At 44.7% G+C, this 16954-nt stretch overlaps 1 protein-coding gene and 1 non-coding gene across 2 annotated transcripts in view; both read left to right on the top strand.

The window, feature by feature from the left end:
* Nucleotides 1-16954, top strand: part of LOC119459217 (complexin-like) — a 160804-nt gene that overhangs the window by 62413 nt on the left and 81437 nt on the right.
* LOC119437956 (U4 spliceosomal RNA) lies at nucleotides 9076-9224 on the top strand. The gene has a single exon (XR_007465381.1). It is a non-coding gene; the product is annotated as a U4 spliceosomal RNA (small nuclear RNA).

Genomic DNA, 16954 nt, shown 5'->3' with positions numbered 1-16954 from the left:
AGAGGCGAGTTTCCGGTTTATAATTTTTGACACACCATAGTAGAACGCCTTAAATTACCGCTGTTGAACATGCGCATGCTTAAAACCAGTAATTTACCGCACATCATGTGGCATAGTTGTAAAAGTTATGCTCTAAAAAGAAAGGAATGTTGGAGCATTACGTTTGCAGGACTGACTCCTTGCCTATATTTACTTGGGCATTAGACGGTTCTGGTACCCTATGCTGTAGCACGTTCACTCCAATCGAGCACAAGCAAAGTGAAAGTACTGCACCGAAAAGTGTACCAGAGCTCTCAAAAATGTAGTTAACTATGGGACGGTCAGTTATTCTCGCATAAAGGAGTTGCCAGTACTCTTTCCTTTCTTTTTTTTAACGACATAATGTAGCGCGAAGGCAGAATTACAAAGAAGATACACAGACGCACGTCACAGGCTTTGTATCTTCTTTGTAATTGTGTCTTTGCGCTACAATATGTCGTTAAGCAAACACCAACTTGCCCAACAACAAGTCCTTCTGCAGCTCCTTTTCTTTTGCTCTTGGAATGTAAACAAGATAATTAAGACCCCTAGACAACAAGAGTGTACTCGGAATTGTCGTTGTCTGATAATGAATCTGCAACTGGCCTGCCATGATAACACAACAATTAAAGAGCAAAGAAAACTCCAACCAAATTTATTTTGAACAATTTAAAAAAAAAGAGCGACCGAACCTGTCTTTCCGTATTCAGAAAACCGGCACATACAGTACGATATCTTCACTTTCTGTAGTTTTCTGTAGTCCGAAGACTCGTCAAGAGCGCCGAAACTATTTGCTCGACCCCGCACCTTCAGAAGGAAGAAAAGAACCGAATGCCCCTAGTCGTCTATTGGCAAGACTAAAAACTTGCCGGAAAGAATTCGTCAACACAAGAATGACCTTCACCACCTAAACACAGAACGCAATGTTGTGGCAGAACGCTGCGAGCTTTTTGGTCACCAAATTATCCCAGACGGCGCTTTGGTTTTGGAGAGAGAAAGTAGCGGCTCCTTTTGGCATCCTGACTCATGCAGAAGACGCCGGGTAACATCAATTGTCCATCAGGAGCGCTTCCCGTTGTTTACACTCAAGAACTGCGAATAGTGTCCGAAAAAAAAAAAAACGCAACTAAACTGCTTCGCCTCACGTCGTGTGCGTGTGTGCGTGTGTCTGTGTGTGTGTGTGTTTAAGTTTTAGCAGTTCACGAACAATGCAGCGCATTCTTTAATAATTTCTTTCTGCAAAGGTGAGGGGGCATAACTTTTAATGAACGTTGACGTCATGAAAGTCTACTGCTAAGTGTGGCGATTAGATAAAGAGGTCCAACCGTTTTGTTGCGTTTTTCTTCAAACCCATGCGGCTGTTTCTACTCCTGATGGCTCTATTCTTTTTCCTTCCTCTTCTTCTTCTTCTTATTGCTAACTTCAACCGCTATTACCCCGCACATCCCCGATTCAAAATTCAGCCAGCACTGTAAAAGCTTCTCTCTCTCTCCATAATTATGCATTTGAATTTAAGTTATAACTAAAGAAAAAAAGTTTTCCTCGCGTTTATTCATCCGTGACAGAGACGTCAGCGCTAATTATGGATACTTCCATAAATGCCTAATTAGGTTTACTTTTCTTTTCTATATATAGAACAGACGGTCTTTGTCTTCTATATTATAACTCTTTGTCTATATACATGCGCACACCACTACGCAAATAGCTAATAGGGAATAATATATATATATATATATATATATATATATATGAACGAGAATAAAGTAAACCGAGGAGCCCGATTTTTCTTTGTCATATTATAAGAAGCTAGCAAACAATGACACTAAGGACAGCATAGGGAAAATTATCCGTAGTTCTTAACTGACATAAACAAATTATAAGTAAATGGAAATATATATAGATATATGGCATGAAAAGAGATTCTCACCAGAGAGCAAAGCGAAACTGTATTACTATAGCCAAGTACAATTAACTGCAACTAAGGCTTCACCGCATCGTCATGTATCGAAAACGCCTCCCCTCAAAGCCTGCTTCTCTATTTTGCAGTTTGAGTGTCACTGCGCTCGCGCGTATCTGAACGATTTGCTCTTAGTTTTGGAAGTATTTTCACTAGCGTTTCGTGGTTCAGTTGAGCACTCATGTACTTGCACAGGGAGCGAGTTCTGTCGGTCCTGTTCCAGCTAATTTCAGAATGAGTCACGGTTAATTATAGGACTCCTACACATTCACCGAGCACTTTTTCTTGCGAGGATGTAGCGTCATTGTCATCGTTGTCTATTTCATATGTAACCTTGTTTTTCAGTTTTCGCTTCGTATCTGAATGCTCAGACTTCTCGAGGGCAGGTGGATCGAACAAGACACACGCGAACTTTGAGTCTTGTTGAGTTGTAATATAGCCCAATTTCTGGTAGGTTTATTTATGAGCCAGTATTTGCTTCTATTGGCGATTCCTATTATACGCGTCGTCGGCAGATGAGTAAGCGATGAACCGAATATATGGGGAACCGATAAGTGCGAATTCAAAGAATCGAGCTGAAAGAAAAAGAAAAAAGTAGCTTGCTGATTTGTGTTATTTGTGTTTATTGTACAAAGACTTTCGACCTGTCTCCAGTGCCGTATTCGACGACGAGTTTGAATTAATTGACGGCAAGAAGAAAACAAGGCCACATGGCAGTGAAAGTTAGGGCGGTAACTATCGCCGTCTGGTGTACTAGCAGTTCCAACTGCATTTCCTGGCAGCGTGGCGACAGAACAAATGAGCGAGTTACCGCCCATAAAGAACTTCGTGTCCCCTGGCTGTGTCTCTCTTCTGCCTAATTGCTGTGGCGAGAACGAACCAGCCCTCTGCGAGTGAACATGCTGTTGTTCGTTACGGCAGTTGGTAACCATGGCTACCCACCGCCGCTATTCATAAACACTCCAAGGTAGGCAACCGGATGTATGGCGGAGAGAACAATGAAAGTGCGTCGCAAGTCGGTTTGCTCGGCTAATAAAAGCATGAATTTCCAGTCCCGCATCTGACTCATTTTAATTACGTAAGCACTTAATCAGCACTCCCAAAGTTATATAACCTCCGAAGCTTTCAAGCTCTAAAAAGGAGCTTATATATGCGTCCTAAACTCTAAAACTCTGAGCATGCTTATGGGCATTGCTTTCGAATCACCAATAATATCGTTTAACTTTTCTTGCAAAAACCAATTATGGTATTCTATTGAATTATTGCATTTCAACAGAAAATCTATTGAAAGTAACAACGAACGATACAATAGAAACACAACTGAACTTCTAACGACTTGTGTAAGACAAAGTTAACTTTCAATAGCAGGGTTTTCCCCGCAATTATGAAACAAGCTAAATTAGGCTCAATGTTGGCCCGAAACCCTGAATGTTCTCGATGGAAATGAATTTCAGATGAAAAGTTTGTCTTAAGCCACGTTTGTCGATTTGAATCTATTAACTTTTGCAGCCATTTGTTAAGCGTGATATTGTGGCTGAATCTAAATTTCCACTATATGCTCCGTCAGCCTTATCTTCAAGTCCCGTGGTTTACGAGTGCATTGACAGGACCAGCCAACAGAAACACTATGCTTTCAGAGAATAGCTGACGCTCAAGCAAGACATCGTGCTGATTGATGCGTCACACGAACGTAAAATCAGCGCTGCAAACGACCAACGTCAGATACACCCTACAGGCCAGGATAATGTAACGATTTCTTACAATGCGATTCCTTTTTCGCACTTCACCAGTGTTCTGAGGGGTGCTCCGCCCACGTTATTACCAGCATCGGCAGGTTGTGAATGGTGGATGATAAAAAATAAGAATAATCGTGTGAAAAAAAAAATTGTTAAAGCGGCAAGACTGTGGTAAAGGCAACTCCCCACGGTGCGCGCAAAGTCTCGCTTCCGCCAGTCTCGACTTTGTTCATTTAAATAATTTATATCTGCACAAACCTGAAATCTGAAGTACTTTAGCGAAGAAAAAAAAATCAACTGTACGCCATGTGATAAGCCCCCATGCAATGGATGCCGCAACTATTCCAATTTCTATACAATGCGACGCAAGTGGAGCGTTCCGCCGCAGCAGCATTTTTCTTCCCGCGCACACGAGCCTTCATGCGTGCCTTCTTATCGGTAGAGAGGAAAGAAAAACGTAACAATGAAAACAACTGCATCAACGTTCTAATCAGTTAGAATGGAGTTTGCCCGGTGGTGTGCCGAGGTTGACGAAGTTTTTTTTTAAATATTTTACTTACTTTTATAATGCTGACTAAGCCAGTCAAGCCTTTTTGCGAACGGTGAGAAAGAATTTAACCGAGTGACAAAAATACAACAGCGGAAGGCAGTAAAACGATGTGGCCACCACCGCAGCGGGCTCGCGTCGCCATCGACGCGATAATTTGCATTAGCTCGGTGGTCGCAGCCTGGGCGGTTTGTCCTCCGAGTGTGTACAGCGTAATTTGATTCCCGGCAGTCGACGCGCCTAATTGGTGCTTCGGGAGAGGCAGTTATCGGCCCTTTTGCGGTTCATTCCTGGGCCTTGTGTCCGAACACGCGTCTTTAGGCGCACAGTAAAGTAAGACCAAACGTCAAGAGTGCAGTTAGAAAGGAGAGATAGAAAAGATAGAAAACATAAAGAACGAAAGAGCTTCGCCTAATGGCAGCATTCGTGGCAGGCATAAGCGTGGTAGCCTTACATTGCCGAGCGACCATTGTCGTCAGGGCGCACCAGCAGTTTGAGAATGATCATACGTGGTGTGTAGATGCCATTAAAACGACGTATGTCAGAGAGGGAACACGACGAATGGCTTCTGGGCTAAATATGTTTTCCTGTATTTCGTTGTCCATTCCTTCATGACGGTTTTGTTCTCTTTCAAACGCTCTCTTGAAGTCAGAACAATGAACATCTTAGCTACTTCGTTTCCCATTGTTCTGCAGTAACAATAAAAAAATTTAAAAAAACGAAATAAGAGGAGGGAACAGCGTCTAAAGGTGGTGCAGTTGCTCCGAAGCGCACATCTTTAAACGACTAGCTACAACTCAAACTCCATGACACCACCGTGGAAGCCACGTGGATTTGCGAACTTGCGTTCCGTCATGGTCGATAAATACATAGCCGCAAGTGCTGCCACCATTAATATGAATTGCTTCACTGAAAATGCTTTGCCGCTGAGTCTAATACATGGCATCGCAAGAATTAATTTTTTTAGAAATGATCAACCATGATCCTATCACATGGTGAAAACACACTATAGTGTACTTCATAGCCCGTTTGAGTTCTGGTTGCAATGTTTCAAGCAGCACTTTATTAAATGTCAGTTATCAGCATGAGTCCAAATGAGACAGAGGTACACTGTAAGATGGAGACTTGAAATTATCAACACCGTTCGAACGAGGGATATTTCCGGAGCCAATAATTCGGCAATGGGACTCGTCTTCGTCAGGGAAACAAGTCCCAGCGAAGAAAAGTTCCCTTGCGGAAACGTTCGCTCCGGTGAATTCCCCCATTCCTCATTCGGGCAGTGTTGATCAGTTTTTATAATATGGTTTCCATAACCCGTGTTCCTTTTTTTTCCTTTAGGTATAAAACTATTTTTCGCCCCGTCATGCACGATTTCAGAAAAAAAAAATCCACCATCGAACACTAGTAAATCTGAATCCCAGAGAAAGTCAGTAGATAACAGCGCAAGTCATGCGTTCATGCGGTGAAGAAAACACTTTGCTCATCGGCACCAGTGGGGTTCGCATCAAGTTTTCTGCATCCAGGTATGTTTGAGAGCCGGAAGCTCCGACCGCTGCATTGTTGGCATTTTTTTTCTTTATTGCATGGAAAATCCAAAACTTAGAGCAGGCGCACACATGCACAAACGGCTAAGTTGGACGCTTGGCAGTTTTTGCAGGGTGCGAAGTGTTCGCGACGCCACCTCTCAGAGTCGCGTCATGTGCGTAGCCATTTAACCATCATCATTACCAGCTTACTCTATGTCCACTGCAGGACGGAGGCGTCTCCCAGCGAACTCCAATTACCCCGGCTTTGCATAAGCTGACTTCATTCTATATTTGCGAATTTCCCCAACCTCATGGTCATGCCAACTAGTCCTCTGCCGCCTTCGACGGCGGTTCCTTTGTTTTTGGCACTTATTCGGTTGCTCTATTAAACCACCGCTTACGTATCTGATCTGCGTATTAATCGCATACCCTTCGCAGCTCCATTTCTTCCCCTTCAAGTCATTTATAATATCACCTACGCCCATTTACTTACTAATCCCTTCTGCTGTCTTCCTGTCTGTTAGCATTAGGCCTATCACTTTTCGGGCCGCAGGCATATGATAGATGGAACGTAAAATGTATTTTGTAAGCAACAGCGTTGGTATTTGCCTTGAGTAGAAATGACGACGACAACAACAAACTTTAAATGGCGTACTTCCGGACATCATCACAATAGAATTTCAGATGTACAAAAGTACTGCCTTCAAACAACCTTGTCACCACGTGTCTAATACTGTGCGCAGCGCTTACGAGGTCTTCCACGGCAGTCTTTCATGCCAACATTACTTCATTTAGTAATAAATATAAATTATTACTAAGAGGTTAGGTTAAGTAGCTGGAAATGCCGCGTTGACAGCCCATCTTTGAAACACGTTCTGCTGCGCACCGAGTTCACGATAGCACTGAAAGCCTACAAAGACATTAATTGTCAGTCATAAATATCCCACGGCCTTAGTCATGCAGTCGCAGATTGTGCTCGCCGAAATTGCCAGACCAACGTGGCGTCAACGCAAGCGCGAATCAGGACCCCAATTCACGTGATTCAAGTTATTTTTGTCATTAGCTGACCGCAATCGTGCCCAACATCGCGATTGGCTTGCAGCTTGTCTTACGAACAGTTCTAGCGTGAGAGATTTTTTTGTGAATACAGACCCCGTTTCGAAGAGGACCATGGTTTCGTGTTTATGACAGGAATGGTAAGCATGACATCGCACGCTAGCGCGCTTTCGCGTGTTTGCCTTTGTCACCTACGTTCACCGTGCATATGTACATGTTCACAACTGCGTTTCCCACCGCGTGCAAAAGAGATGGTTCCCCTTACTACTGCACTCTTAGTAAATTTCGGCACTTTCAGTTTACTCACTTTACTCAGCGCCGTCGCTGTTTACGAAACCTTCGTCTGCGAACACCACTGTCGTGCAGAAAAGCACGCTTGCCGTGCTAAGCGCTTATTGCTTTTGGTGTAGGCGCTGTAGGCGTTATTAATAGTCCCGGGATTGCTTTTCGAGCAGTAGTTATATACTTACTGACTACATAATTATATAACCAGTTTTTTTGGGGGGAAGCTGAGTGCTGTTTGTTTAGGAGATATTTAGGACATATGTTGTTATTCCCATTTGCATAGGTATTTAACAATAACTGAGCACTACGCATAGTTGAGCCCACCTAATGAAACAAGCTTGTACATATTTTTTTTTTTTTGATGTTGCTGCGATTGTAACCCGCAGCGCAACAGCCATAAAGTCACACCATTCTTCAGCATAGCGCACGCACGCACACACACACACACACACACACACACACACACACACACACAACATATATATATATATATATATATATATATATATATATATATATATTATCAACACAAATAGCTTAATTCAGTTGCAGGTGACTGAGAAAATGTGCTGAGAAAATGCGCATCTGTCTTGATGATCCAGTTCTATATCGGCTTTTAGCAGACGCTCTAACTCTTGCCTGGGGTGCAAGTAGGTTCAAATTATAGCCTTTAAAGGAGAAAATCGGAGTGACCACGAAACTTCGAATGTCATCACTAGACGAGGATCCCTTTTGTTTTCTTTAATAATTTGTAGTGCTGAGTTCGAAACTCTTGCTTCACACTCACAACTGTGCTGAAACTACAAATTGCGAAATGATTATTTAATATCAGGTAGCGCGCCAATATTGTTGGCAACAAAGGCGTCGAACCCCCCCCCCCCATTCAGAGTTATTTTCTTAGACGTAAACGTGCCATAGCGCATTGCGCAAGAACCAAACAGCAGGTCAGGAATGTCGTGCGAAAGTGGCAGGTCAGGAATCTCGTCCGAAAGTGATTGCCGGACATTCTCGCGAACGCGGATAGCGGTGACTGGCCGCTGGCCGGTGGCCCCTGAATTCCAAAGCCGTCGTTTGTCTCCCCTCCTGTCACGCTTCCACAAGGTTTCGCAAGAATGGCCAGGCGCGTTCCTCGCTCATCCCGGATAACTCACTTAAACGGGGCAACCGTTGCAGGCGCCGCTAACGTCAAAGGCAAGCGCGCACTGCATCCTGAGCGCAATGTTCAGGCTGTTGTGTAATAGGCACATTGCGCCTTAGGCTTAAGAAGCCCTTTGGGTTAAAATTATGTTCAACAACAAGAACTGTTCACTCGTGTCTGCTGATTTTATGGCTGTTGCTTACCCGGTGGAAATAGAATGCACAGGCAAAACAGCCGAGTCCACAGTGTTCTATGGAGTCACTATGAAACCCCGTTACACAGTCGACAAAAGTCATGTAAACGTAGAACAAAACAAACTGAAAATGTTTAAGTGCCTGTTCCAGTGAGCGCGCTAACTGTGGACCACGATCCTATTTCCATAACAGCTCAAATAGTCGCAGTGTACCATGGCCACCCAATAGTAAATCTAGGTCAAGCACTTTCTTTTCAGCTTCGAAATGTTTCCGGAGCTGTCTGAAAGCAGTTATAGAACTGATTAGAATTCTTTTTCCGTTTCTTGGATATCTCTTTAGATTGAAGTAGACAACGGATACACATCTTTTTTTTTATATATTGAAGGAAATAGAATGCAGTCACAAGACCTCTAAAGAGGCTTGAAACATAGGCATGGGGAAAAGTTAGGCGTGAGCTCTATAGGCATGTTCATTTGTCTGGTAGTTTAATAATAATTTTCTCCTGTATTTAATGTCGTTGTAATTATTCATGCGAATAATTATTTCTTTTGCTTAAGTGTCACGTATGTTGTGTACCAATTTTGACGTGCACTACACAATCTGTTATTACTACACTCCAGCTTTGCGCAGAGGCGGTGTCGTATACCTAATGAAGTGATAACTGAGGGGCGACTATTGCTAGTTGAAGCTCACTACACTCCAGAATTATTGGTGCATATTCTTTTCCAAGCAAAAATGAAGTCATTATTTGTTACCTGTGAATCAGGAGAGGCCGCCTGTTTTATCCCCTGCAGTTCACATTAATGGAAGCTGCTTCCGTTTTATCGTCCTATCTGTATCATGCGCGCGTCAAACGAACATTAGGATTACGTTCTCTGCAAACGCGTGCCACTGGTAGAGGGAAATGTGACAGGGTTGTTTTTGAGATTAAGTTTCTTTATCGACGAAGAGTCATTTGCAGTGCAACAATTGCACGCCTGGGACTACGAAATCTAACTCCCGTCGCATCTGCAACGCACATTTGGGCAGCGAACTTTGTTTTAGTATTAGCAGAAGCTTGCAATGCATTAACTAAATCGTATACTTACTAATTGTGAAATCCTTGCTATACGCTGCAAAATTCGGCCGCGTGATGACAGAGTCGTTTGTTCAGGAGCGTGTAAGCTTAAGCACAAAAATATTCTGAGTACTTTGAAGTGGCGCAGAGGTCAACCTCTGTTCAGCAAGCAATGCTGCTGCGTGCTGGTATCACAGGCGAAGCGGTGTTCTCTCATGAAGCGCAGCATTTATAACTAATGAGGGTGGAGTCAGCCTTCTTTGCGTCGAGTGTTCAGGTCACACTCAAGGGCCAGAAGCACTGGTGACGTCGAGAGACTGTCCAAAGGAGTCATTCTGTCTAAATGCTGACGAACTCGGAGAATTGTATACGAACGACATAACCGTAGAATACTGGGCCGCTTCTTTGTTAGCACACTGGAATGCTTGAACTGTCTGAACGCACTCAAACTGAGAAAAATAAAAGGAGGCATGTATTTTATTTACGTTCAGGATTGAAATAAACAGCACAGAAGCTGTGCCGGATGATTATTTATCTTTCTGTCTCCCCTTACCCCTTCCCCAGTGCAGGGTAGCAAACTGGATATCTACCTTCCGGTTAACCTCCCTGCCTTTCGCATCTCATATATATATATATATATATTTTTTTTTTTTTCTTTTGGAAACGATGAATGCGTACGTTGACGCCAAGAACCGCGCACTGGTACCTTTGCAATCCTTGAACTTATCTGTGTTTTCACGTGGCTCCTTAAATTTGAATTCTATACAAGTTAGAAGTCGTGTCATTATTTCAAGGTAGTTCCTTTGCTCTCCTTGCTCGACCCGTCGAAACCACTGCGTTCTAGCCGTGCACGGCACTGCGCGGATCTTGTTTATTTATTTATTTTTTTTTTTTTTTTTGCTGTTGTTTATTCTTTTTTCGTAGAAGCTGAAGATATTTTGTTATTTATTTATTTTCACATTCTGGAGGTCCTACTTAGGCCCATGCACAAATGAATTAAAAACAGGACCACGTGATTTGACGCTTAAAAAAAGTAGTGCCTATAGGCTCCCTTTACCTGGGAACATAGCGTGCTCTCCCCATGCCAAGCAGGGGAGCAAAAAATAATGAAGGAAAGAAGGTGCCGGGATTCATTACATCGTCGCAAACGAATGCTTTCCTCCGGGTCCACCGAGGGTGCCATTCCTTCTTCCAAGGATGATATAAAACTTGCGCCCATCAAGTAGTGCTTGGCAGCGCTCGGCACACAGCGTTGAGCGCGCAATGCGGAAGCGCCGTAGCATTCCGTGTGGCTGGGCCGCTCATTTTGGTCTGCGAATGGGCGCTTATGCGACGGCTGCGGCCCATGGAATCTGCGAAGGAGCGCGCTTGCGCGGGCGGGCCCGTTCCCGAAAGGATATTTTCACGCACTCCGCAGAACTGGGCCCTCTCAGAGCTTCGCGCATATTCATGCGTCAGCACGCGCCGTACGCTCGTGCCTGAGGCACGCGGAGAGCGCCGCGACCGCGTCAGATTTCCCGCATCGTCGCGCTCCGCGACACCGGCGACGATTTATGGCGCGTAGCCGATGCCCCCTCCCCGTTCCGCGGTCGCCATTTGCCGCTGCCGTATAGGTGATGAAAAGGGTTCGCGTAATTGCCTTTATGCGCGCTCTGGGCTGGCAGCTGGACTATTTCATGTAGATTAGGTCCCGTTTGCGGCGGCGAAAGAGCTCACGTGCGAGCGAGGCGAGAAGTCTCTGCCAGGCTACCACCACTCGCGCGCAAATCCCTTCGGAAAAAGGTTTCAGGCAGATTTCTTTCTTTCTTTCTTTCTTTCTTTCTTTCTTTCTTTCTTTCTTTCTTTCTTTCTTTCTTTCTTTCTTTCTTTCTTTCTTTCTTTCTTTCTTTCTTTCTTTTTCTGAGCGAAGGCGTGATCATGTAGGTCGGTGCACGCAGGTCGCCTCCATTCCTCAATGTCACGCGAGGTCCTTCTTTTCGCCCCGTATTACATTTCTAAGCCACAGCTGTTGACAAAAAACTAAGAAAAAATCTAAGTTGTCGCATAGTCCTTCCTGTTGCGTACTTTGATCCTCATGAAAAACGCACCTCCACATGGTCGAGTAGACCGAGGCGTTTGATTAAACGAGGCCTTTACCCTGAATATACTGGCTCTTACTCTTCCCGCCGCCTTCGTTATTGCCCATTCACTACCTCGGATTGTACTTGAGCCTGATTTGGGAGAAGACAAATATGTCGGCTAGAAAAAAAATTTTCCACGTCCCTAAATTGAGCAAGGAGCTCATGGGCATCTTATTTTGCGGCATTTATTTTTAGAAAGAAGTATTTGTTGAGGGTTATTTCATTCGAAAAGTCGGTGTTTATGTTGCTGTGTGAACATGAAAGGCGGCTATTATCGACGAAAAAAATTGGAGCAAGGGTTTAAAAGGCCCATAATTCCTGGAGCATATAAAATGAATATTTATCTTCTTAAATGGCGGAGCCTAATACACATACGATATCACACTTTTTATGGTACGCCTGAGCTATACTGTAGTTCTTATACCGTAGTTCTTCGCTGCGGCGTCCTTCATAACCCGGTGTGCGATTTCGAGATGTTAAACCCGACAATTCAATTTAACTTTGAAGCAAGTATGGACACCTCTTTGCGCCTTTCTTATGCGGGCCCTCCCATCTGTAGAACGGGTAACAGAATGGCGTACACGAAGCCTGTTGACAGTTCAGGCGACATAAGGAGAAAGTGGTGGTGGTTAAAGGTACGGTGCTCGAATCTTCAGAGCGAGAGAATTATGCACGAAGAGGAAAGGTAGGAAAGTCAACCAGACGAGCGTCCGGTTCGCTACTCTACGCTATACACTGGCGCACAGTTGAATGCACGCATTATGTCAGTTTATTGATCTTTATTTTCTTTATTTCTGTTCATGCACGGCGGCCCGAAATACGGCGTAGCGTTTTGGGGAAAGGAGCCGAATAGGCGCTTGGGTCAAAGAGGTCCACAAGCTCGCGGTTCTTGCTATGAACGATGTCGCTTTTTCAGAGGCTGATGCGTTCCGTCTTTTCTCGGTTAAAACCAGAAGGTCAGCAACTCCATTATTCTTGAAGCTTTGAGCTGCATGTTGCCCACTTTCGGCATCGTTTACTCTGCGCGTTTCGAGTATTTCCTTCATTCTTCTTTCATGATGTCGAAGCGCCAAGAAATGAACTAATAAACGATGCCCTAGCATCGCTTGAGGCCTGTCGAAAGAAAGCCGTGGCTTTGCGCCTTCCTATTTGCGGCTGCTATACTCTCCGTCTAACGCGGTTGCCGGTGAGTCAGGCAGCATATAAGAAAGGCGCCTGTCCCGAGCAGCTGTCTCAAGAGCTTGCCTTGATATGAAAGGGTAAAATGGCCCAAACATTGAATCATAATTACAAAAGAAAAATGAGGCCAACAAAAAACTAAAGTTTCTCACGAACGAATTCAGCGCGTCCTGTGTCTGGTGGCTTCGCGTTTTCGTGTACTCCTGCCCATTGGCGTTGCTTCGGACAGCTGCACCGCGCCCGGCTGGTCCCGGCATCAGTCTCGGGCTCGCGCTGATCTGCTCGGCCGATTAATCCGTTCACTGGAGCGTATCCCTCTCGGTAGGTGAGTTCTCAGTTCGGGATGATGGATCAAACAAGAGAAGGCGGCGTCGCTTGCCACGCGCGGGAAAGCTTGGCAGTGTTATCCGCGCTGCCTTCGGCGGCACGATCGCCCTGATTTAGAAGGCGCCGGTGGCCACGCGGAACACGTTTCCGAGCCGCGCGCGGTCTTCGCGGCCGCATCAAATATTCAGCAGGTTCCGCAGGCGCCCCGCGGCATCACAGCGCCGTCGCGTAGCCGTTCGAGCGTGCCACGCGCGCTTCGTGCGCTGAATTTTCCAGGCAGCGTCGCTCCCCGCCCCGTTTCTTGGTCTTCGCCAAGTTATTCCAAAACTAGACTGAAACACGGCGGCCCGCGAGAAAGCCCTCCTCCGCCCTTACTCCTCGTCGATGACGACGACGAGTGCCACCCAGCGACACCGGAAACACTCGTATGGCCCCACAGAGCGTGCGACCTGAACTAAAACTGCGTCGCTGATGTGCGGACTTGTCAGGTATCGGCGTGTCGCCTGTTCGCGCGCCTTGTTCTTGTTGTAAACTCGCCTTTTCTCTGGATGCAACGCGTCACGCAATGCACAGGCGATGAGATTGGTTCGGCTCAGACTTCTTGCGCTGGCTTCCCAACCAGCACTTGCTCTAGCTGAAATTAAGCTTAGCGGTGGGGCTCCCTATTTATTTATTTTTATCTTCATTCTTAGATAAGCGCGCACGCGCGAGAGAGAGAGAAGATAAAAGCAATGCAGGGATGTTAACCAGTCAAGAGTCCGGTTGGCTACCCTACGCTGGGGGAGGGCGAGGTTGGTCAGTCATGGCGTCCATGACGATGTTTTTCAGTAAGGTTCGCTAGCAGCGACCAAGAACGTTTTCCAGTGTAACATAATAGCCGATTGCTTGCCGATTGCTTTGCTATACCCATCCATTTCTATTTTTGTCTCCTCCTTTCTGAAGAGTAGGCAGGCGTTGTGCCCCTTCCAGTGGCAGTTGCCAGCCTTGCTCCTCGCTTTCCCTTTCTTGTCTATGTGTTTTCAAATCAAATAATAATAATAATAATAATAATAATAATAATAATAATAATAATAATAATAATAATAATAATAATAATAATAATAATAATAATAATAATACCCTTTTGAGAAACGAGTGGAGAAGAAACAAAGTCAGTCCGAAAAAAAAAGGAAAAACTATTTGCCGCGTGTTTTGTTCAGTAGCCCTGTGACAAGCGGACCCGGAATAATGCGTCAGACTGACAGTGCCGGTTGTAGTTATCAGCGTGTTGTGGGATCGTCTTACACCACGTGATCTACTACAACTTCTAAGCAGATGGCGTTGATTTTGTTCGACTGGATATTCGCAGCGGTTCAGCAAGAAGACATGTTTTTTGCGTGTCCCCCTGTTTTTTTTTTTTTTTTTCTTACGCAATCGCGGGAAGTGCCGCACATAGTTTAGGTTGCTGCATAAAGGTAATTAACACGTATATCTTCAATTAGCTAATGCCGAGTGCATGTGTGTGCAGTTTTTTTTTTTTTAATGCTCACGCATTATGCTTTCCCTATCCCCATTATGCTTTCGCTACTCGCATTTATTCCTCTTCTCACCGTTCTTCCCTCTACAAACATCAAACGTACATCCCCATCCTCATGACACTTCTGCATCGGCGTCTCACAATGTGCATCCGCATGAACTGCTGTTTGCATTTCAGAATAGCTTGTGAACGGTCGAGTGCCATAAACATCAGCATTACATAACATTAAACTTGGGACCTGTGTGGTGCAGCAAAATAAACATCACATTAGATTACATATTGCATTGCAACAAAATGAATAAGGTTGTACGCATCGAATTCTGTTATATAGCATTTAATTAACCGCTGAACGAATGTTTCGCCTCACGTACAATCCAACATGTGCGTTGAATCTGCATAATTGACAAGCATCTTGTGTCACTTTCAATATATCTTAATTGAGGGATTTCAAGAAAGCTCCAGCAAGGACGTTGGATGCGGCGTATTTTTTTTTAACCTGTTTACACAACTCTAAGTAGTGAAAATTGTACTGAAGAAAGCTCACTCCATCATCGAAGTTTGCAAAAAAAAAAAAACAGCGCGTGTGCCTAACTTGAAAAAAAAAATCAGCCAGACCGTTAGGAATGTCTGAAATTGACTCGCACTCAGAAGCCCACTTTAACGATTCTTATACAAACTTTAGCGCCACATGCAGTTGCTGCATCCTACTCTATTTGTGCTGGGAACGAGGTCGAGGTAAGCTTCCCGCAAAGCCATCTTCCATCGCCAATGTCGGGAAACAGATTGCCTGAATTTGTAGCGAGGATTTCTGCATTGCGCACTATACGGGCATGAATCCATGCATATTATACTGCAGGCGGTAACGGTAGACTCATCTTCCTTGCCTTGATGGGGGAAGGTACAATCAGGAAAGGAATCCCGACAACTGGGCTCGCTTTACCCTGCCTTTGGTGTAAAGCAATCGGCGTAAGCTGCGTGCCATAAAAGACTCCATGGTGTAAACCCGAACCAGGCTTAAATGCGAACAATATTCGCGCGCGAGTGAAAATACTTGCCTTCAAAGACTAGGACGACGACATTTAAAGCTTGATAAAGCACCTTCTCTAAGCTTGTGTGAAAATAGAGCGGTATGCGCGTGACCGTGAAAGGTGTCTCAACAACTTTGTGCGTTTGAATACTTCAGCGTGTGCCAAGGCAAGTATTCGCGACAGAAAAAAATAAATCGCGTGAATAGGACATGAAATGAACCTTTTTTTTTTTTTGCGCGAACCACCAAATTCTCTTTTGCTTCCAACACCACGGTAAAAGAATGAACCCGGAGAGAAGATCAGAGGTGGTTCTGGGAATGCTCGTTCCACAAAATACTCATTTACAACGTAAGCCTGCACTGCGCAGGAAGAAACCATTAGTCCGCTTTCCATAAGCGACCGATGCCTGGAACGACGAAGTGAATTCCCTCGCGTACACTTTCGATAATTGCAGCTCTTGGTTGCCGACATGCCAAACGAGTAGTAGCGACGGTATTTGTATATTTTTCTTGGCTGCTAAGGCCGACTGCACCGGCTACGCAACGCATAGCGCGTGTGTGTCAATGTTCCAAAGCGAAGCCGCAAGGCACATCGGGTGTGTTGCTGTTTTGAAAATAATCGAAATGTGCATTCTGCGCCGCCAGAATGGAGCCCGCTACCTCACGAATTCAAGACGGGCTCTAAACCGTCTAAACTAACAAGAGCGCACAAAGACGGGGTAGGGGGCCAAGAAGAGCCTGAGTGTTTGGTTAGGCGCACGGGTGCAATGCTAGGCAGTAATCATGATACTGGTATCTGGAAAAAGCCGCAGCCTACTGCGAATTTCGCCGCTCTCTTTCTCTCCTCCCGTTTAGAAAAAAAAAAAAAAACAAGGCCTAGGTGGTGTAACACTGAGCTAGGATGCATGTAGCTGATGGAATTGAGCGTCGCACTCGAGAACGTGAAGGGTAACATCGTGTTGTCAGGTTCAGTTCCTTGTTTTTCTTTTTCTATTTGTTCATCTGTTTAATTCTGTCAGCGATACAAGCATTCGCAGTGACTTGCTTGGAACGAAATAAGACTGATCTTAGGTAGAACGTCTTGATCAGATCAAATTATTGCGCGAATGCCAGAAAGGAACACAACACAAGAAAAGAGAATCAAGAAGTCTTCTTGTACGGTATGCCTTGAATTTGCGCAGTAATTGAATGTGAAAGCCAAACTTAATGAAATGCATCGCGAATTAATAGAGAAACTTTTACTTGTGCGCTTTTCAATCATGAAAAATGTC

This window comes from Dermacentor silvarum, chromosome 1, assembly GCF_013339745.2.
Source record: "Dermacentor silvarum isolate Dsil-2018 chromosome 1, BIME_Dsil_1.4, whole genome shotgun sequence".
Lineage (NCBI taxonomy): Eukaryota > Metazoa > Arthropoda > Arachnida > Ixodida > Ixodidae > Dermacentor > Dermacentor silvarum.
The sequence above is the reverse complement of the archived record's forward strand: the minus strand, read 5'-3'. Positions and strand labels throughout refer to the sequence as shown.